Consider the following 18734-nt stretch of genomic DNA (forward strand, 5'->3'; position numbering starts at 1 on the left):
TTCTTCAAAACAGAGTTTTGAAGAACAGTCGTATTCTATCGATATGACGATGAAAATCTTTGAATCACAACTTCATAAGAGCCTCCCTCTGACCTTGCTGGCTTTATTGGACATTGCTTGGAGACCTGATGACTAATCCCTAGAATTAAAGGCAGAAATGACTTCTGTCCATTAAAAGATCAAACATTGACTGTCATGGACTTTAGTGAACATTGATGAAAAGACCTAAGCCAGCAGGTGCCAGACATGAGGGGAAATGACTGACATGACCTTTTCGACAGATTATGGCTTGCCCCTAGTGGAATGCAGCTGATTGAATGGAGCGAGACACTTAAAAATGAAATGCAGAAAGAGTTTTGGTTTCTTACGGAGGACTAACAAGACTAACTCTAACATTGGCTCCAATGGGGATGGTAGCTCCTTGGAGGTGCCAAGAACGGCAAACCTTTGGGAGAGCAGACAGTGCCTTCATCCATTGGGCTATGGAGTCATCATTTCAACAAACGACATGCAACTCTTGACTCATTTATTGACTGAAACTTAACTTGGACTGACTCAAATATGGACTTAAAATGACTCAAAGACTGACTAGACAAACTCAAACCAAAACTGAAATAAAACGGTATTTACAGTGACAATGGAGGTAGTAGAAACAACTCAGAAGTGGTACCGCTTGAGCAGCCGACCATTGATCGACCCTCCTGGACAATCTTCCCTGTTCATTTCCTTCAGAAGAAAGGCACCCTGACCCCGATATACTGCAATCTTGAAGGGACCTTTCCAGAGATTCTCGAATTTACCATGCTTACCCTTTTCCTCATTTCTTGCATCCCACTTCAGCACTACATCATCCAGCTGAAATTTGTTCGCCTTTGCTTTTCTGTCATAAATTTTCTTAATCTTCTCCTGCAACTTGGATGTGTTTTGGAAAACTTCTTCTCTGGTCTGCTGCAAATGGATCATTTGATTCAATCTTTTCTACATAGGATCATCTTCACTGCCGACTTTCTGAAGAAGTTTGACTACTGGGGCTGCAAGAGAGGTAGGAAACAAGGCATCAGCTCCATACACAAGCTCAAAGGGGGACATACCAATGGATTTCTTCTGACTGACCCGATCTGCCCAAAGTGCATTGACCAACTTCTTATGCCAGCTCTTCTTGTTGATTTCCAACAGCTTCTTAATGATGTTGACCAAAGATTTGAGAGGACTCCACCAATCCATTGCCTTGCGGATGATAGGCAGTTGAGTGACCCAAAATGATGTGATATTTATGACAAAACTCTACCATCCTATGTGATATGAAAGCTGTTGCGTTATCAATGATTAACTTATTCGGGCAACCAAAGCGAGACAAGATGTTATTTTCGAGGAATGAAATAATTACCGTATTTGTAGCTTGTCTGGTGGGAATTGCTTCGATCCATTTCGTGAAATAATCTGTTGCCATGAGAATCTATCGATGCTGACCAGAAGAAGCGGGATGAATTTCACCAATGAAATCCAACCCCCATTGCTGAAAAGGGGCACTCACCTCAATGGGCTTAAGCGGCAAAGGCCGTAATTTTTGCCTTCCTTCAAAAATCTGGCATTTATGGCAGCTCTTGACAACCTTATACACATCAGCAAACAATGTTGGCCAATAGTATCCCGCTCTCAAAACTTTATTTGCTGTTGTTTTCCAAAAAGGGTGACCACCACAATCCCCTTCGTGGAAATCCTCCATGACCTGCTTTGCTTCTTCCTCCACCAAACAATTCAAGAGAACACCACTGGGACCTTTCCAATAAAGTGTAGAATTTAGAATGCAAAACTTGGCAGCCTTTAATTTGAGAGTTCTAGCTTTGTTTCTAGTCATGCCAGGTGGTGGTGACAAATTTTGCAGCACATATATGATGTCTGAATACCACGGAGAAAGAGCAAACATTTCAGATACCTGAATTGACGAACCTTCCTCATTCTCATCAGACATAGCAGTGATCAGATTTATGTCTAAGGCGTGCAAGTTTGATTCGGCCATTAACTTTGCCAATCCCTGTCCTTTAACCAGATTTGTGGGCTTTATTTCCACATCATATTCCAACAAAGCTGCAATCCACTTGCCTCGTCTTCCTTCCGGATCTGTCTGCACTAAAACATCCTTGAAAGCAGCGTTAGGAACATAAGCCAAAATATGAGAATGTAGAATGTATACCCGAAAATCTTTCAATGCTTTCACAAGTGCGAGAGCTTGCTTCTCAATGATATTGTACTTTAAGGCTGCATCTCTTATAGTCCGGCTGAAGAAAGCAATTGGTCTTTCGTGATCATCTCTTTTCTGCATCAACACCACTGCCATAGTATGCTCAGAAGCGAATGAAAACAATATAAAATCCTGAGTGTATTCCAGGCTTATTAGAACTGGAGCTGATGAAAGAGCCAATTTGACTAAATTGAAAGATTTTACAGCCTCTTCCGTCCACTTCACTTGGCTGTCTTTCTTAAGCATGTTTGTGATCTCTCTTAGGTGCTCAGCAAGATTAGGTACAAAGTGGCGTAAAAAGTTCATTTTACCATTGAAATACTGAATCTCCTTCTTATTCCGGGGCAGATCAATTTGTTGAATATCTTGTACATGTGCAGGATCGATACGAATGCCATCTTTTGAGATAATGTGCCCAAGTAGTTTGCCCTCCTCCATGGCGAACAAGCTCTTTTTCGGATTCAGCGATAGACCATATTTTCTGCACTTTTGAAAGACTGTTTTCAGATGATACATGTGTTCTTCATCAGATTTGGAAAACATCGTCAGATCATCAAGGTATACAACCAAAAAGACATCATTCTTATTTGCGAAATCCAGGTCCATTGCCCGCTGAAAGGTGGCACCCGCGTTCTTCAAACCGAAAGGCATTTTAGCGTAATGAAAAGTTCCCCATGGACTAGTGAATGCTGTCTTGTCTCGGTCATCTTCATGGACTGAAATTTGGTTATATCCAGAATAACCACTAAGCAATGACATACGAGATGCTCCAACTACTCGCTGAAGTATATGATCCATTTTGGGCAGTGGGTAGTTATCTTTCAATGAAACTTTATTGAGATTCCTAAAATCGATGCACAAGTGAATCTCACCTGTCTTCTTCCGCACGGGCACCAAATTGGAGATCCAATCCGAAAATCTGATGGGAACGATGATTCCTGATTTGTACAGCCTATTTATCTCCTTTTTGATTGATGGCAGCAGTTTTGGATTTAGCCTTCTCAACTTCTGTCTAAAGGGTTTCTGATTAGGCTTAATGGGTATAGTGTGCTGAACGATATTAGTATCGTATGTCTTCAAGTCAGAATAATCCCAAGCAAACACATCAGCAAACGAAGACAACAAACTGATATATTTGGCTTTCATCTTTTGTGGCAATGCTTTAGACAGTTTTACCATTTTAGGATTAGCAGTTGTTCCGATATTGACCTCTTCAACACCCTTCTCTATTGGTTGCAATGTTGTTTTGCGGGCTATGTCATCTTGATCAAAAAGTTCTTCTAAAGGTATCAAGCCTTTAGGGATGATGTTGTCCTTCAGCTGCAATAAGTCCATTTGATTGATCTGCACCTCATCTTTGCCATCATCATTTTCTTCATCAATTGAGGTCTCTTTGAACTTACCTTTGTTTTGCAGAAAATCATCAATCTCCTCATCATCTTGGAAGACTTGCCAATACCTCTGATTGTCGGGGACAGTCGGATGATGTTTGACATGGATTTCGAATTTATTACTGGAGTTCATTGGAATCTTCAAACTACTGGCTGCCTTGGCAAGAGCATCAGCAATGCTATTTTGAACACGAGGCACACATGTCAAGGTATATTCTGAAAATAATTTCAGGATGTGTAGGACTGCATTCCAGTAAGCCCACATCCGACGATGCTTTTCTTGATATTCACCTCTGACCTGCTTAATCACCAACTCGGAGTCGCCATATACTGCAATCCTCTTAGCATTCAGCTTTCTTAAAATCTTTAGGCCACCAATCAAAGCTTCATACTCAGCCTCATTGTTTGAACAATCGAAAACTAATTTGTAAGAGCATACCCGCACATTACTAGGCACCTTGTTTGGGGCGGAGAAAGGACTGCGTATCCGAATACCAATTCCAGCGCCATCAGTTCCCATTGCTCCATCGAAATCCATGGTCCACAAACCTTATTCCTCTTCTCCCAAGTGCTGAAATTCTGCTGGCTCTGTTTTACCTACTTGTTTTCCATTATCTTCAGCTGATTTCTCAATGGTGTTTTGCTATTTTCGTCCTTCTTTCTTCAAAACTTCTCTGAAATTTTCTACTATTTTTGGAATGCTTTCTGCTTCAACTAACTGACTATCTACATCATTAAAACTATCTGAATACAAAACAAAAGACTCTAGATCTGTATGTACATAATTAATTGGATGATTAATGGGTTTCTCCTTGCTTGTAATCATGTATTTCATTTTTTGTTCCCGATACAGTTTTCTCATCTGGCCAAACACCAGAATTGTTGCATAGGAGAAATCTAGTTGTAGTGTCCCTTTTAATTTTGCTGCCCAAGACCTGGAAAGAAGCATACCGAACCTAGGAGGAATATCCGCTACCACAATATCCATCAAAACATTCTTCACTGGGATTTGATCCAGACTTACAACCAAGTCTTTGATGAGCCCGATACATCTTACTCTGCTGGAATCAAATGAATAGAGATCATGGTATTTCCGGGTGACGTCCAAACCCAGCTTATCCATGATAGCCTTGGGCATGAGATTGTGAGAAGCTCCGGAATCGAACATGGCATTGTGTAACACAAAATCATGCAATCTTAAACTGATATAAAAAGGTGGCACATCATTGTCTGGAGACTCACCATTCAATGTTGGTCCAAAGATCATTTCGGGTTGATCATCTTCGACATTCACCATATCAGACATTGGATCACAGTTTAAAATTTTAGAAACTTGCCCTCTATAACTGTTGTTCTTCATTATTTCAGTCAAGGGAATGGATACCTTCAATTTAGAAATTTCATTCTCTAAACTAAAAGCAAAAGTCTTTTCTACCTCTTTGACCGGGGCTTCTTTCTTTTCCTTTTCTCTCGATACAATTTGCTGATTTGATTTTTCTGCTGATGGTGAATTACTATTGTCAGGTCCAAGTGCCTCTTTGCCTTTGTTTTGTGCAACTGACGAATCATTCTTTGATGCCGAAACTTCCTTCCTCTTCTGAATTGGGTTAACTGGCACATCCCTGTTTCTAAGTGAATATTGCCACTACTGAGCGGACAGAGCATTCATATAGCCTCTTTGATACTCCTCTGATTCTTCTTTCAAAACTATGTCACTTGCTAGGATGAAATCTATGCCTTTGTGTGCAACTGAACTTTCCGCATACTCCTCCTCTTTAGTAATATAAGTAGTCAGATCATCCAGAGTAAAGAAGTGGTTCTCTTCCCCTATTACTTTCCCTTCCTCATTAGAGTCTGGTCCATTCACAAAGTTTTGCTGCAGAGGTGGTTGTACTGGCTGTTGTGCTGTTTGATCTTGGGTTCGTTGATCTCTCTGCCTTATCCTATATTATGGCTGCTGCTGGCCACAGAAGTTAGGATTTCTAACTTGTGGCTCAGGTTTGTCGAGTTTCACCCTTTCAAGCATTTGCTCTACCTTCTTGAGTAATTGATCAAACGAGGAAGACTCTTCCTTGACTGTGACCTTCTTCTCTGCTTTCGCTCTAGCTCTTTTGGACAACAGATTTGCTTCAACGCTAACCGCGATTTTCTGCATGTCTTCCATTGTAGCCGGCTCTCTCTCTCTCTCAGTTGATAAGCCATGTCAGCATCAAAGCCATCTGAAAATTTCATCATAGCTAGTTGCATAGGTGGCCTTAGATGATCAGGAATCTCGTTATAAACAGAATTGAATCTAATACAGTAGTCTTGGACTGACTCAACAACATTTCGTTTGATCTGCTCATACTCAGCAAGAATTTGAAGAGGATTCTTTTTCACTTCCCAGCGGTCTAAAAATTGTCTTTGCAGTTCAGCCAAGGTAGCAATACGTGCAACCGGAAAACCTCTTAACCATTTCCTCTAAATGTCTGTACAAAGAGTCTCATTGCTACATTTTCTGCATCAATCTCATGAAGGTCATAGAAATCTGCCATTATGTCCACATGTTGCTGAGCGGTAACGCTGTGAGGGGCACCATCAAACAAAGGGATTTTGCTTTGATAATCTGTGGGCATATCATCTAGAACTTGAGGCAGCACAAGAGGTGCAAAACGGGCAGCCATCACTCTTGGTGGATTTGTTCTTGGAGGTGTTGGATGAGTGTGTGCAGTTTGTAGGGAATTAACAATTTGAGTTTGAAGCTGTGTTGCAATATAATTATCAATTGACTGGTTAGCCCTTTTAGTTTCTAGGTCTACAAGAAATTGTGGATTGGGGATAGTATAGTCAACAGCCCTTTCGGATTTGGTCTCGAACAATGATATTTCAAACCGCTCATCAAACTCAAGCTCTTCAAGATACTCAAAAATGTCAATACATGAATGAGATTTGAACACAAGAGTTATAGAGCTCTCTTGACGAAGGAGTCTTGGAATCAAGTTGGGGTGTTTGTAGATATGAGGAGGATCCAGATCTGGATTGGCTCTGGTATATCGTCTCGAAGCGAGTGTGCTATTTTCGAAAAAATCAGAAGGACATGAACAACTTACTCAACCTATCAAATCCTAAACTTATCATCCGAAAGCTTAGAATTATCAGAAGTATGGGTTGTTCGTAGGTTAAGCCTGCTGTTTACGCAACGGAGAAGACTAACAAACAAAGAATTTTGTCCCTAGTGGAGTCGCCACTATGTTAGCACCTAAATTTGCCTTAGGCTGAAGGAAGGCAAAATTCAAGGTAACCACAAACCATGCTCAGTCTGGTAGCTAGCCCTACCAGAACAGGAGAGGGCTCTCTCTGGGTCACGCTCAGGAAAATAAACGATAGGGTCTGAGATGACTAGAAAATGAATACTGATCTTAGGCTAGATAAATAAATGTGATGGAGATGTTTGAAGAATAACTGAGTTTTCTGGGATGTGTGGGGCCAAGGAACAGCATGAGCAGAGAATTTAACTCAAAGATGTAGGTTATTTTGTGAGGCAAGATAGGCGGAAAGTCTAGCAATTAGAGTTGAAAAAATGTGAGGTGGAGAGATTGTTTGAGAGTGTGAAAAGGGCATAAATACATGAATCCGTTTCAACAGAAGAAAACATAGAACATGAAAACTATCCCAAGGCAGAGAAGTGCACTCAAGTCTACCTTTTTTATGTAGAAAGCTTTCACTGGAAATGAATGTGAATGAAAATATGAAAAATAATGAAATACATATGAAACATAAATAAGATACATTTGCTAAACTCATGCCACAGGAATCTCATGAACCAGAGCTGCAATCTTTCATTAATTCTCTGTCAAAATGTACAGTGAGTGACTGAGTTTCTCTCCCACAGTTCCCAGAAATGCCAATCCTTTGCAAATAGTGTTGCATACAATAAATAGACTATGCCATTGGGAAATAGAACGACCCACAGTTGGGAAGTTTTTCAAATGATTACAAACTGGAAATGGAAAGCCAACCATTAGTTACAGGTGTAGTGTTACAGAAATGACAAATGGCTTGGGTGACTGCTCGCCTTCCTTTGCCACTTGGATAGGAGCCCACCTTTAGTGAAAATACTTATTAAATATTGCCTTAGTTGCCGAGAAAAATATAGTGTAAATGAGCAGGCCCACTTGGAGAAAGTCGCGAATCGAAATGTCGCGAAGCGGAAGTGATTTTCGCCTTTGGGTCCCTGTGCACCGCGCCAAAAGCTATATGCGTCGCGCCACTTTGGAGGCGATTTTGAGGTACCTGCAGAAGTTCAAATCATGCCCAAGTGTTCTTGTTGGAAATCCTGGCCTGTCTACTTTCCAACCCAAGTGGAATTTCTGAATTTGGTGCTCATTTGCCCCTTTAAAACTTCACTCTCCCAAGACTGCTTCCTATGTGTCAAAATAGGGGTAGAGAGGTCATTTTTTGAGTGTTTTTGACCTCCTGGGGACTCAAATCATGCCCAAATTTCTTGTCCATGCACCAGCAGGCATGATTTTTCATGCTGAATCCAAAAATGCAAGCCATTTGTGATTTGGAGCTCCCAATCCTAAGCGGAGAAAAAACCTGTGTTGTGACCAAAAATTTTCCATGTGACCAAAATTGCCCCAAATTTCTTTAAATTTGGGCTGGAGCTTCCTTATCAAGTGTTATGCTGGGCCAAAGAGGCTTCAGCCAATATCTGAAGTTGATCGAGCTCCATTTGCCTCTTTTTCTTCTTGATTGCCTTCCTCAATTTCGCCTTCAAATTCCTGATTCGGGCCTTGCACACTTTGTTTCACGCCATGTAGTGGAAAGCCATGTGTCTCAGCAATGCATGGTCCTTGTCGGCCTTGTCCAGTAGCCTCTCCAAGTGCATGTTAACTCTCTCGAGATTGGCCTCCTGATCCTCATTAATCTCTTGTTCCAATGACGTGAGCTCAACTCTTCTCCTTTGTGCAGCTTGGCGATGCTCACGAATGTTTTGTAGCTCCATGATCGCTTGTTGATCCTCCAGCTGTTTGTTCCTCTACTCCAGATATTTCATGTTCCATTTGGCTCTATCAAAATCAAGGGACAAGGCTTGAATGTATGCTTGCTACTCCTGGATGATCTCTTTAAGCTGTGCACTTGTCGATTCTGTATCTATATCATCATCATGAAGGAGAACGAATTCAGTCTCTCGTTCACCTGATGGCTCACATGAAGGCCCCTCATCATCCATTGGCTCCTTACCTCTATCCTGTACCTATAGTGCTGATGTCGGAAGTGAGGCCCCTTCCACCACGGGTGGAGATAACACTCGCTTTGCTGCTGCAAACAAATGTCTAGCACCCCTATGATCAAGGATAATTTTAGGGGCGAATGTTCGCCCTTTGGCGAAATTAAGGGGTTTTAAATTTTTAGTGGGCGAATATTTTGTATCATACTACATTTTTACAAATCACCTCAAATAGCCCACCTTATTTTAAGGGAGAGGGTAAAAAAGGTAAATTTAGTCCTTGAAATTAGGACTTACAACCTTCCATTCGCCCATTTTCAAGAATAGGTTTTATTTAAGTGAATCCATTCGCCCATTTTAAAGAATAGGTTTTATTTAAGTGAATCCTATGGGCCAAATACCATATTTATAAAAGAGGTATGGTAAATTAATAAAAATATAAATAAATGAGAGGTATGGTAAATAAATAAAACATTTTTTATATTTACTCCATAAGTCACCTTATATACATGTAAGGGTGTAAACAAATAAAAATATAAGTAAAGTGGAGGTATGGTAAATAAATAAAACGTCTTTTTATACTTACTCAAAAGGTATGGTAAATAAATAAAAATATAAATAAACTAGACGTATCGTAAATAAATAAAACCTCTTTTTATATTTAGTCCATAACCCTCGTTCTATTTATGAAGGCTCAAGAAAGAGGTTTTATTTAAGTGAATCCTATGGGCTAAATACCATATTTGTAAAAGAGGTATGGTAAATTAATAAAAATATAAATAACCGAGAGGTATGGTAAACAAATAAAACATTTTTTTATATTTACTCCATAAGTCACCTTATATTTACAAACACTCAAAAAATGGGTTATATTTAGGTGAAACCTATGGCCAAAATACTATGGGACAAATACCATGGACTAGATTGTTATTAATACCATGCAAAAAACCATTATTAACCCTAATATTAGAATTAATAAAAATAAAAATGGCACATGGTATTGACCCATGGTATTCACCAAAATGGCACATGGTATTGACCCATGGTATTCACCTGGAATGTAGCCTATTTAAATGGGGGAATTAAACCAGCATGTAGCCTATGCTAAGATTCACTAGGACTTTACAAAGTTTTATTATTTAGTGAAAGACTCGCCAAGATCTTACAAGATTTTATAATTGAGTAAAATATTCGCCATGCCTGGTGAGAGATTCGCCAAAAAATTATATATACATATTATATTATTGATAAAATCGCCTTCCATTTTTCCTATATACCATGGAGATTCACCCATTTATTATATTTATAAATTTAGGGGGGGTTCTTAAAATTTTCCCTGCCTATGATATGTGATGAAAACTGGCACACTAGCAGTCTCATGGCGCTCATACCGACGAGAAGGTTCACCCTCATGCTTAACCTCTGATAATACCTGTGAAGTGCTAAAGAGGTCATGGGAGATGAAATCATACCAAGTAATGCCCTGCAATCCCAGCTGATGAACCACCAAAATCTTAATAAGAGCAAAGTGATAAACACTGTTAAGTTGCCGCTGAGGGGTCTTGTGCTGCATGAAGGTGTTCATCCTCTCTATGTTCCTGCAAATGAAATATGGGATGTTCATCATCCGTACCCTGGTAAAGTGCATGAGCAACCTGATGTGATAGGCATATAGACGAGAGAACCTCCCCTCATAGCTAAAGTAATTCATGATCAACTTCATGAGTGGAGCATATTCATCTTTCAAATATCGGAATGGAAAGACTCTTGTGAGCTGCCTCAAGCAACTGACCTTAACGTAAGGCTCATAATGCTGCTGATCAACCTTCTGTTTCTTGTGCCATGGTTCTCCAACATTCGGTATGCCGGTTGCTAATGAGACAGTTTCGGGTGTCAGTGTGAAGGTGACCCTGGCCAAGATAGAGTGATCTCCATTTAGGTGAAGCACAAAAAAATGGGCCAACTTATCATGAACTCGAACATTAGCCACCCTTTGACAAAACTCAAAACATGATAGATGCTGGAAACATGACATGGCAAAAGGGCAAGCTTGCAATTCAATGAGGGTGGTTGGCTCATCCCTAACATGTTTTCCACTTTTGTGATGTCTCCGGGGAGCCTGTTCTTCCGAGGATGAATCACTTTGTGTTTCCATCTCATACTCCAATGAATGCTTAGATGCCATGACTGTTGTATGTGTACTGTGCTTTTACTTCCCTTCGATGATGGTATGAAATTAGTTGTTGTTGTGAGATCTGCCACCAAGGGGAACAATGAAAAAAGGGAGTGTTAGGAAGGGGAATAATATGATGGGAATAGGGGTTATGGGGGGAAATTTTGTTTAGGGATATGTAGGATGGTTTGGGGATTTTATAGGGTAGAGTTTTAGGGTTTACATTGACCAATGAGTGGAGGGATAGGGAATATGGGTTTAGTAATGTTTTAGAGTAGGGAAAATAGGGAAAAATGGGATAGGGGGGAAGGGAACAATGGAAAGGGGTGAAAAAATGAGAGGCGAAAGAGGAGCCTTGGCATCAATACCACCAGTTTGCAACCCTAGCAACAATGGCTTTGATGTTTTCTAGTGGTAGGTTTTAGGCGTTTTTATTGCAACTCTAAACGGCCATGAACCATCACTATATTCCATAAAATTTGATGAGCAAGCCAAGATATAGAGCCTACCTTTCAATTTGAAGGGTTTCAAAATGATTGGTTGCAAGTTTGGCACAAATTCGGGCCTCTGTGGGTGTGCGCCGCGCAACAAACCTAGTGCGCCGCGCTCGATATATGCGTCGCACCCATGTTAACACTACACTGCGGGCTCGCGATCTGTGCGCCGTGCTCCCTATGTGCACCGCGCCCCTCTGTGTGTGCGCCGCGCTCTTGAAAATGACTCCAAACTCACTCCAAACACGTGCTTGCACTCTCACACTCACTTTGCAATGTTTCTCTCTTCCTTGGTGTTCACAATGACTTTCTTTCTTGTGGAAACTTGTATATAAAGGCTTTGAAGTCATGGGTTTGATTTTTGCTTCTCCAAAACCCATTTTGCTAATTTTTTGTTTTGACACTTTTCACTGATTTAATGCAACACTGAATTTCACTTTTCCCTTTGAATTTTTAGCTAAAATGCTGAAATTTTTTGGCACTTTTGCAGGGGTCGCACGACATGGCATTTGGCCAAGGAAACCATGACTACACCTGAAGAAATCAACTGGAGACTTTTTTGAAAATGATCACAAATGACACACTGTTTGACTTTTCTTCAAAATAGAGTTTTGAAGAACAGTCGTATTCTATCGATATGACGATGAAAATATTTGAATCACAACTTCATAAGAGCCTCCCTCTGACCTTGCTAGCTTTATTGGACATTGCTTGGAGACCTAATGACTAATCCCTAGACTTAAAGACCAAAATGACTTCTGTCCATTAAAAGATCAAACATTGGCTGTCATGGACTTTAGTGAAAATTGATGAAAAGACCTAAGCTAGCAGGTGCCAAACATGAGGGGAAATGACTGACATGACCTTTCCGACAGATTATGGCTTGCCCCTAGCGGAATGCAGCTGAGTGAATGGAGCGAGACACCTAAAAATGAAATGCATAAAGAGTTTTGATTTCTGATGGAGGACTAACAAGACCAACTCTCACAATCATTATGAATTACATCAGTGGAAAATCAAAATCCCATAGGTGAAAAGTATTTTCTGAGAGAAATAGTGAAAAATTGGGCTGCCTATCAAACGCGCAACGCCTGAAGGAAGTGCGCAAGGCCATCTTCAGAGTGATTTTTGTCTACCTTCTTGGTGTCCAAATCTAGCTTAGGATAGCTCATTGGAAAGCTTATCCTGTCTAGTTTCCAAAAATTCCCCTAGTTTCCAAATTTAGCTTGATTTTCCCCTCCAAAATTGCAATCTCCCAATACTGCTCAAATGAGCAGTCCCTCGCTCAGAAAATAGGCAGAAACATGATTTTTAGGTGGTTTTTTGCCTTTTCAACATAGTAGTTTTGAATTTAAAATCTAGAAACATGGTTTTCTTGAGTGTAAATGGTATTTTGAATCCAATGGTGGTGGCCATTCCTCTAAAAGATGCCCCAAAAGTGTTGCGCATTTTACCAAGGGACTAATACAACAATTACCTGAAGAAAACAAGAAATGCTAAAAGCGCAGTGCTTTTTGTAGGCCACTTTTGGAGGCCTTTGCAGTGTCCAAATTGGGAGTGGGATAGCTCGTTGGAAATCTTGTCGAGTCTACTTTCCAGAATATATTGAATTGTTTAATTTGGAGCTTAGTTTCCCTGTCAAAAGCTCAATCTCCCAAGACTGGTCAAAATGTGAAGAATGAGGCTGCCAAAATGTAGAGCGTTGTTTTAGTCAACCTTTGGAGGTCTTCCTCAACTCCAAATTGAGCTCATGATAGCTCATTGAAAATCCCTCTATGTCTAGTTATCATTTTACTCATCAAACAAGTCTTTGGGACATTCCATCTAGGAGAAAACTTGATTTTACCAGGGTCACTTCAGAAGGGCAACAACTATCCTGTGGCAAATGATTGTTTGGACATTTCTCACCAGCCATGAGACCTGTGTAAAAAATGAAGGAATTTTTTCTTCTTGAGTCTATGATGGACAAAAACCTCTCTCACTTTTGTCAAATTCATCTTTTATTACTCAGAAACATCATTTTAATAAAACCTATCCTGCATAGAACAGGGGATTTGTAGAAATAAATGGAAATGAAGGGGATGAGGGACTTCTAAATTCTTGAGAGAATTTTGAGAAGTAGGGAGGGATGTTAGGAAGCAGGGGAAACTGGAATTTCAAGGATTTAGTGAGGGGAAGGGTTCCAAAAAGGAAAAACACATGCCTAACCTAGAAAAGTGTCAAATTGTAGCAATATGCTAGGGTTTGTGAGAAAATGATGAATTTGAGGGATATTAGTGATGGGAAGTGTTTTAAGAAGGTATATTAAGGATAGGGGAAGGTGTATGAGCATCGGGATACAATTTTTGTTGATGATTTGATCGTCTAAGAAAAATTACCTTCAAAACGCTAGGCGAGGGAAATGAGCCTTACCTAAGCACAACTGAAGCACAAACAAGGCGTAAAATGACCCATTGGAACCTAAAATAATGATGACAACTCTTTGAATGATGGTACACTCAGTTGAATGGTGACATGGACCAGTACTTGGAAAACTTTGGAAGGAGTGAAAACAATCCTAGACCTAATACCTAGTGACCAAATTTTACTTGAAAACTCACTGAAATGACAAAAATTTGATTTCGACACCCCAAAACCACTTTATAAGAGAATATTTGATCACTGGTGCAAGACTGCAAATGTTGACACTAATAGTAAGGTTGCATGATGTTCTGAGGAAGGTTGGCCTTCAACATAGCTTATCATACATAAATAGATGGGCAAACAGAGAGGGTCAATATGATACTGGAGGATATGTTGAGGATGTATGCCATGAATTAGCAGAGGAGGTGGGAGGAGTATCCTCCACTGGTTGAGTTTTCTTACAATAATGGTTATCACGAGTCATTGAGGATAAGTCCATTTGAGAAAATCTATGGGTAAATTTTTAATACTCCTATCAGCTGGAGTGATCCAGTGAACATGGTACTTATAGGATTAGACATGTTAGCAGATATGGAACATGAAATTTAAGTTATAAAAATAAAAATAAAGGAAGCACAAGATAAATAGAAGAGTTATGCAAATCAACATGGGGAATTTAAGGAGTTTTAGGTTGGGGAGCATGTGTACTTGTGCATCAAGACCAAAAAGAGATCCTTGAGGATTGGATCATGTGCCCAGATGGAACCTTGGTATTGCGGTCCTTTCAAGATCCTTGAGAGGATTGGACTAGTGACCTACATACTTTCAATGGCTCTGACAATAAAATTCCATGATGCTTTCCATGTTTCACTGCTTAAAAGATATGTGAAAATTGTTGATCATGCTATTGATTGGTCTGTATTGAAGGTGGAGCCAAACCTACAATTCCATTTGGAATCTCAGTGCGTATTATAGTAGCAACAACTGATGCTCTCGAACTAAGCAATCGATCATGTTAAAGTGTAGTGGAAGCACATTAGGCTTGAGGAAGCTACATTGGAGATGGCTGATCAGATGTGGGATATGTATCCTTCATCATTTGTTGGTTGAGGAAAAGGAATGACAAGGAAACTAAAGGAAGGAAAATAAATAAAAGGAGGGACAAGAAAATAAAAGAAAGCAAAGATCAAGAAAGGAAGAGTTGGATCAAATGGCTTCAAGGGGAATACTTGTAGGTAAGAGGTTTCATGTATGATTTCCTAGCAGGTTTTGGCATGCATGGTACATGCATGTGTGTATTTCATTCAGTTGTTGTCATTGGCATGGGTTTTTCTCGGTTTAAGAGTGGTTTCAGCATTGCCTTGCCATTTCTGGATAGCCATGGTGTGATGAGATTCATTCTTTGTTAAGCTTTAGATTAATGAAAGGTTTTGGATCTAAGTGAGGTGGTGTCAGGAAAACCCCAAGGGTTGGGGGTGGATATGGTTCTCTCTGGGAAGCCCTCAACAGGTTGGTGGAGATAAGAAAATTCCTCAAGGGATGGTGAAGGAATTCTAAGGCATCCAAGATTTTTTTTGTTTTGTGATGTTGGTTATGATTTAGGTGATATCAAGGTACTGTGAGGGTGGAGGTGGTTTAACCTATGGATTCCTTTGGTTTTTTATGCATTGGTTTATCACATGAGATCCCACATTCATGCTTGGAATATAACATCGGGGTGATTTGCTGAAAGAAAGATTTGGTTTACCCAATATATGTCATTTATCATTTATAAAAGTATCATTAATTTATGGGAAATGATTGAGAGTCATACCCTGAAAAGGTAGCTCACATTTTGGGGTCACAAGCTCATAACTGGGTAATTTAGACTACATTCGCTAGGAGGCAGGGTCATTAGAGCAACTGGAGGGTTACCGTCTCTGGATTTCCTTATCATTAGAGCGTTGGGTCTCTAGATCATTTAAAAAGGAAGTTAACTCAAGGTTTGGGAACCTTGAATGGTTGTTTAGCTCCTAGGGGTCCTATAGCACTTGAGGGAAGTCAATATAGTTTTAAATTGTTGATTACACTTCCTTAACTATACCTAGAAATTTTAGCCATGTCATGGTAGCCCTCTGCTCATGTTTACGTTGACAGGTTGGTGAAAGTGTGTGAATGTGGGAGGTGGAGTTACAATATCATGGATGATCCAAGGCAAAAAAATACATCTATAAGTGCTCTTCCTGTCAACTATGTTTCCTTCCCAGTCAACATCAGTATATCCACGAAGTCTCGCATCTATAACAATGTTAATCTCAACCCAAGGGTAATTGACCCATGCAAATATCTCATAATATGTTCAGTAGAAACCCAATTTTCATGGAGAGGTTCGGTGATGAATTGACTCAGGGTGAATGCATGAAGATGGGTTACACTTTTGGGTGAAATTTACTGATTAAATTTCAAAATTTTACTATTTTATCTAATTGAAGCCCTCAAAATTCATATAAGCGTTGTCAATTTTGATTTAGAATAAAAAGAAAAATTTTGGAGAATTATGTTGTTTTCCTAATAACGATTTTTTAATTTTTTTTTTAGTGTTGTATTATATGTGAATTTCCCACTAAATGAAATACTTATACTTGCAAATTTTTGCACATCTTAAGGGGTATGTGCATGTTTTCATAGCATAAGTTAGTCTAAAATGTGTGTGTGTGTGTGTGTGTGTGTATATATATATATATATATATATATATATATATATATATATATATATATATATATATATATATATATATATATATATATATACATATATATATATATATACATATATATATATATATATATATATATATATATATATATATATATACATATATATATATATATATATATATATATATATATATATATATATATATAATATATATATATATATATATATATATACATATATATATGTATGTATGTATTTAAGCATGATAAAAATGGAAAGAACTAAGTTTTTCATATTAAAAACCCTTTTTTATGCAAAATTATATATTTTATTTTTTATTTTTTGAAGTTGGAAAAGTAATATTTCAATTGCATTTTGCAGACACATGTGTCTGCTTAAGGTTTTTTCAACTATTCAAATAAATTTAAAAAACAAGAGTTCCCTTTTGAAGAGGAATTGTAAACAATGAGAGTGGTATTTTTTGAAATTTTTTCATTGTGCATATTTTATGTTATTCATTTTTTATTCAACCTCTTTAAAATTGTCAAAAAAAAATCAAGCATTACGTTTAAAAGATTAGATGAAAAATATTATATGAATTCGAAAATGTCAAACTCATATACCATTGGATATAGGATTCCTTCATGAATCAAACATGATCAACTCTGCCACCTAATGCCAATTTGTTCCCTAAGTCTGCTAGGGTACAAAATGTTGTTGTAGAAAAAATTGTAGAAGGGGTACTAAAATTGTGGTTTTTAGGACCTCATAAGCTCGATCAAGTGCTTAAAACGCTCGATTGAGAACTTCAATTTTAAATTAAAATAGCTCAATCAAGGGTTTCGTAAACCCTCAAATGAGCCATTTACATTGTTAATTATGGGATCGATCAAGCTATATGGCTCAATCTAGCTATGGAGTTCAATCAAGGTATTAAAAAAAAATAAATCAAATCCTTATGTGAATCCCATAATCCCATAACTTTGATTTTAGAATCAATAAATATATAAAATTTAATCCATTAATAATTTAACCAAGTTGATATGATAATATTTTACTAAAAATGAGAATTCAACTAGATCTAGGTTATGGACAATATTAGAACTTTCTTATCTTATTGCATTTATAGGCACATTATACAACCCAATATGATGGCAAGGTGTAAGTATGTCTTTCTATGCTCAAAATATACCTTAGCATATAACTTGAATTTGAATGGATCATAAATTTACCTTCCTCAAAAGCTTTTACCACATTAAAATTCCAAATTTTATTATAATTTTTGTTATCATGTCATGTAAAAAACTTATTAAATCTAATATTAATATTAAAAAATATTATTTACTATTAATATTAAATTATGAAATCTGATATTAATATTAAAAAATTAATATTTATATAATTAAATTTATTTGCAAGGGCTAGATATGGAGGCTAATATTCTCCCCTTGTCGAGGCTTGGACCATTGGTTGTTTGTGTTAATGACTGCAATGTTGCTTACACCTAAAATAGACCATTTAGATTTAAGGATTTATGGATAATTCACCCTTCATTTATGAAGAATATCAGAAAGTGGTCGGAAGATCCTCTACCAATCCGAGGCTCTAAGATGTTGAAATTGTAGGCTAGGTTGAGATATATAAAAACCTAGGTAAGCAAGTGGAATAAAACATATTCTAGTAATATACTATAGGAAAAAAGGGATTTATAACTGAAGATGGAGGTGTTATCAAAATTGTTGATAGAAAAAGGGTATACTGAGGAGAGGAAGAGTGAAGAAATAAAGCTTCTTAAGAAATGGGAAGAAATATGCCTTCAAGAAGAACTTTTATGGAAACATAAGTCGAGAGTGTTGTCACTCAAGGAAGGTGAAAAGAACACTAAATTATTTCAGATATATGAAATATAAAATTGAAACTCTAATAGATTTCTTAGGATTAAGGACACAACTGGGCAGTCTTATGAGGTCCATCAAGACATTGAGGAGGTTTTGGTTCAACACTTTCAGAAAATTACTTAGGAGCCCCTGCTTGATAGATCTGATGCCATTCAGATGATAATGAAGCATATCCCAAGAGTGATAACATATGAGCATAAAAAATCTAAATAAACACATTTCC

This window comes from Pinus tabuliformis, chromosome 3_1 (assembly GCF_031772625.1).
Source record: "Pinus tabuliformis cultivar Carrire ecotype Pingquan chromosome 3_1, CPIR1, whole genome shotgun sequence".
Classification (NCBI taxonomy): Eukaryota; Viridiplantae; Streptophyta; class Pinopsida; order Pinales; family Pinaceae; genus Pinus; species Pinus tabuliformis.